This window comes from Mya arenaria, chromosome 13 (genome assembly GCF_026914265.1).
Source record: "Mya arenaria isolate MELC-2E11 chromosome 13, ASM2691426v1".
Classification (NCBI taxonomy): Eukaryota; Metazoa; Mollusca; class Bivalvia; order Myida; family Myidae; genus Mya; species Mya arenaria.
In genome coordinates, this window is record NC_069134.1 from 42,457,345 (window position 1) to 42,463,034 (window position 5,690).

The following is a 5,690-nucleotide window of genomic DNA, read 5'->3' on the forward strand; positions in this document are numbered from 1 at the left end:
TATGACTTATAGTTGTGTTAAATGTTCTTGTTTTATCCTTTGTTTTCTTTGATTTTTGTTTGATTTATTAAAATGTATGAATAAATTTAACAAAAATATAAATATCTTTTATACGCTTTTCCATTACACAGTATTTTTGGCAGGTATTGAGAGAACTATTGTTTTGAGAATCTCTCTAGCATGTCTATACAGTTCAAGTATTGTAATAGGTTATGTGTTGTAGTCGGGGTCATTGGGCAAAAGCTTTTATCTTGGCCATTAAACTAAGAAACTGTTTTAGATGTTCCAATGAAACTTGGTTATACTGCTTATTGGCCAGGACAATCCCCACTTGTAGCTTCATGGGAAATGGTACTGGTTATCATACAGAACAACCCCCACTTGTATATACATTGTAGCTTCATGGGTATAACCCAGGGCAATCCCCACTTGTAGCTTCAAGGGCTATAGTACTGGTTATCACCCGGAAATGGGAAATGGTTCTTGATCACATATAAAATGATGTACTCCGGAGTCATAGAGGATTTAAAATACATGAACAATTAGTTTCTTTGCTATGAAAGCTTTTCTGCTGTCTGGATCCATATTCACTATCATTTTAAGTGTGAGTTTGAGATTCAGACTAAAAAAGTAACTTTTTTAAATGCACAGAAAGGCATTCATATTGACAAAATCTGATGGTAAAATTAGTCAATTGTGCAACATATCATTTAACAGTAATATTCATCAGAAATGCAGCAGTGATTATTGTACAAGGAAATTAGAGATTTGCAGTAGTAGGTGTTCAATCTCAATTTCTAACTTGAAGGCTTTAGTAAATATCACCGCAGTGCTTTTGACTTAAGCCATATTCATCATTGCAACCAGACGTGAAGCAAAAAATAAACTTATCTATGTGAACGGCGACATTATGCCCTGGGGCCATATTCAATAAACATCTTAGTCACAATTTTCAACTTAGTGAAAAATTGCCTTTTTCTAATTTGAATTAAAAAAACAAAACAATGTACACCAAAAATATGAAAATAAGCAAGAAACTGGTGTAAACAATAAATGCATATGAATAAATCTGATGATAAGTAGTGGTTATTTAAAAAAATCGTCAAAAATTACGAAATTCTCACTAATTTGAAAATATTCACTAAGATGCTTATTGAATACGGCACCTGGGCACAGCAAAAAAATGTATGAACTTGTTTGTTTTAAGAGTCCCTAGGTTCAAAGTCTATAACGGTACTCAGTGAGAGACACAAGAGGGTGAGGTCTTGTATTATATGTGTCTGTCTCTTACCCAAGAGGTGAGTTTGAGCCGCACCAGGAATACTTTTTCTCCCACCAGATAAATGGATCCAAATATTTGGCGATGCTCAAAATCCTTACCTTGCCCACAGACCATCCCTCAGGGTGTTCAGCGGAAAGTTGGTACACCTGGTTTTCGTACTAAAACGCCCTACACCAGGGTTCACTGGCGAATCCAGGGTGGGGAGGGGGGAGGAGGGGGGGGGGGTTTGGCATCCACCGCACACCTCCCCTGATTTTTTTCAAGTTTATTTTTAATTTCATTTCCAGTTGGATAAAAAATGGAAAAAAATATGTCTACAAACAACAATGCACCCTTTTGGACTAGAATTTGTAAAAAATTTCTTGTGGGGATTACCCCGAAACCCATGTGCCAACACTTTAAACCATATAAATTTCAGTTCTGAGGGAGGGGTGCAGGTCAAAAGGTTATGCCCCTCAAACATCAAATCCTGGGCTCTGCTCCTGGGGTTGGGATGAACCTATCTTACACTCTCGGCCCTGAAAAAAACTTATACACCTGACCTCTCAAGATTTAATTACACCTGAGTACTAGACCCAGGAAAAGGACTCGAGCATGATTATTGAAGCTAATAGCTTTCATTACAATTGAGCTAAAGGAATTAATAAGCATAATAATTTTTTTCTAATAGAACTAACAAAAAACAAACACAACATAACAATACAGCAAACACAGATAACATAGACACTCATTTGTTATTATCAATCATGTTGGGGTTACCTAGTCCACCTGGGAAAGTTCATGGAAAGGGAGATAACTGGGGGTTAAACAGGTTTACTAAAACTCAATCTCATACTTGTCCCAACATTTATCAAATAGAGCAAAATTAGGCCTAATAAGAGAAAGCAGTTACGGTTAGTATAAAGCATACTAATTCAATCATATAAACTTATATATTTAAATCAAATTGTCAAAATCTAGAGTTCTGTGTATTTTTTAAAGCCACGAGGAGCTACTATTAAACAACTAGTTTCAAAGATCTAACTAAAAGCTACTTTAAACTACTACAAGAGCTCTTAAAAGCACTAATAGATTCTAAATTGATAAAGTCTGTACAAAAATATGTTGGAAAAGACGTCAATTTAAAAAAAAACACTTAAATTATCTTCAATTTCATCGTGTAAAGAGTTTAAATCAGTGTCTTAACACCCACAGCTGGATACCCACGTGCGACCCATTCCGTTTCTTTTTTTTACTATCGGCTGGCAAATGAAAAGTAGTGGAATGGGTCAATCATGGGTAACCGTCAGTGCTAAACACCCACCTGGTTAAAATGAAACACAGTATACATATGTACTGGCTTATATTCTAAAACTTTTTCGGATAATGCTTTCTATCTTTAAAAAATAGATAAAAATGAAGAGACAAAAATATTGAAATTACCTCGTAGAACTATATGTAACAGACTGCACAAATTGCTATGCGGACCGAGACAGTATAAGTGCCTCTATATTCATATGGAATACCTGGTTACACATTCCCCCTCCATTTTGAAATTTGTCCATGCATTCCGGAGACAAATATCAATTTTCAATGACCTTGAGGATTATCGTTCAACATGGGTCCCTTGTTTGGTGCAAAATATAAAAGACTGCACAAATTGCTATGTGCACCTTTTGAAGTTCGAACACACAACCCCTCGCTCTGCAAGCAGACACTCTACCCCGTCGCTATAAAACCTAGAGCTCTCTATAGTGAGACCGTATAAGAGCTAATGTGAAAAAAACTTGGTCGAGTGAAATATTTACTTTAGGTTTGTTATGGGGTGAAATATATATTATGACCAAACACTGAAATAAACTGTATTTTTACTAGCTTTTTTATGTTATGCCTAAAAGAAGTATTAAAAGACATTTAACTGTATTTCATTAGAAAAACATTACGTTCTAATATCATTAATTGTATTAACATATCATGTAATGTTATGTATTTCATAATATAACAATGTAATGCTTTTAAAGCTGCACACTCACAGATATACCATTTTTTCAACTTAAATATTTTTTGTCTTGGAAAGAGCAAATTTTTTCGTAAATATCTGCAAACCAATGATATAAGATTGCTGACAATCAGATCGTAGAGTTTCATATTTCTGGTCTAAAATTAATGTTTTATACATGTCTTAAACCGTTACTAACGGTTTAAGAAAAATGAATAAAACATCAATTTTTGAAGTTAAATATAAAAATATGGGTGGGTTTTTTTTGTCAGCAGTCGTATATAACTGGTTTCCATGGATGGAACTTTCTATCTGTGATAGTGCAGCTTTAATAAAAAGACTTCAGTAGTTATTCATTGATGGGGTGCAATAACGTACAAGATGTTTAAACATATACAGTACTCCTGGTACAGCATTTGACAGATAAACAAGAAATAATTTACTTATACCAGTATACGATATTATAAATATGCAATATATAGATACTTCTTGTAAAAAATAAAAAAATTATTGCGACGAGGATGGGATTCGAACCCACGCGGGGAGACCCCAATGGATTAGCAGTCCATCGCCTTAACCACTCGGCCACCTCGTCAGCTGACAGTCAAGAAGGAAAAGCTGTATTTATTGGAACAAGCGTGATAACAAAGTAGCTGACGATTTTTATGGTAAATTTAAGTGAATATTAATTTGATTTTCTCGATATTTATCACATATTCATGCATATGAGGTAATGCAAAATGTACATTTTCCCATGTCATTACAACTTCGTTATGTTGGTACTTGTTTCCATGTGTCTTATGTAATTTGTAACAGTTAAACGCGATATGTTTATTTGTCATATGATTTCGCGACTTATTACTTTTATGTATCGAGATAATATATGACGTCCAAAGCCAGTGGCGTAGTAACATACAGGCTTTGTGAAAAATGATAAAATTTAAATAACCCCAAAATGCAATAAAAACTTGTAACTCAAAAGTTGTATCCAGTATAACGTAACGATTCGGAATCCCTTACTCAACTGTATATATACAACTTTTTTTTTTAAATATTTAATAAACACCAGACAGAAAAGCAAGTCTGGTGTTTATTAAATATTTAAACTTTGTCCTGCGTGTATTGCTTGATTTTATATAAATTGGATGTAATTGTGCCATTTGTATTTCTCTTGGGATGCTCCCAAATAGCACTATTTTGCTTCTAATTAAGAAAAAAATCTTTCGGGTGGGTATCCCAGAGCTCACCTAAAACCATCAGGACTGCAAGTTTTTTAAGTCCTTAAGATACGCCCCTAAAACTAAAAGTGATATTACAAATATCGGCAACTCAATTATATATTGTAGTCCTAAATAATTGAGTCTATACTGTTATCTTCCATGTAATTGGGACGTGCAATGCACGTTGACATCACTTCGTATTGTAACAGTCCGCTGTAGGCGGCAGATGTGCGTTCATAGTATAACATTCCATTGTAGACGGAATTACGTTCATAGTATGTATGTTTACTCAGTTGGTAAAATGCAAATTAGCAAAGCCCGGGCTCTGTGTGGATTGAGAATTTACTGTACATAAAGACCAGTGGACCCCTTCAGGGTTGAAGTGGACCCCTTCAGGGTTGAGCATGCTTTTTTCTGCAGGTATCTGTTGGTGTTTGTTAGGCTCGCACGTAACAGTACAGAATGTCGTTTTGTTTTATAAATGCATGTAAATGGACACTGGCCCCAGCTTAAACCTGCACTCTCACAGATGAATTATCGTCATTTGGTAGCCTTTCCATTTCGTAGTCGCTCAATGTTGGTCATTTCATACCCATTGCGTTAGTGAATTTGTAACAGTAAGTTAAGAAATCAGTTGGTCATTTTCTGTTTGAAAGTTAATATATTATGGCTAAAAGCATTTCTAAAGCTTTAAGAATAATGCTTAAAACATTAGTTTTTGAACATAAATATGAAAAACGGCAATCTGATTTTTTGCCAGTACCCAGCAGTCTTATATCACTGGTTTACACACATTTATGCAAGATTTTGCCAATTTTAAGACAAAAAAAAATAATGTCCAAATGGTCAATGTGTGAGTATGCAACTTTAAGAGCTACTATGAAGAGTGTTAGTGATTAGTGAAAACTAATATTTCATATTTTATTAACATATCAACCTTAGAAATGACTATACTACTAATTCACTATATTTCATTGTTATTGCTCAGAAATGGACAAAACATGGCAGCTTTTCACAAGTGATAACACTTTAAGGAAGTTCATAATTTAATTTTCATAAACACAGAAGCAGAGCTCATTAATTCTGTATGCATTTAGTGAAGTTCTACAAGAATCATCAGTTCTTATTATCCACGGTGAATTCATACCTTTCGTCTGACCAATATACAGACCAACTTACTAATGATGTTATTATGTGGAGTCAGGTGGCA

General features: G+C 34.4%; 1 non-coding gene across 1 annotated transcript; it reads right to left on the bottom strand.

Moving 5' to 3' along the window:
• Positions 1 to 3,773: 3,773 nt before the first annotated feature.
• On the bottom strand, positions 3,774 to 3,855 carry Trnas-gcu (transfer RNA serine (anticodon GCU)). Its single transcript has one exon. It is a non-coding gene; the product is annotated as a tRNA-Ser (tRNA).
• Positions 3,856 to 5,690: the final 1,835 nt, after the last annotated feature.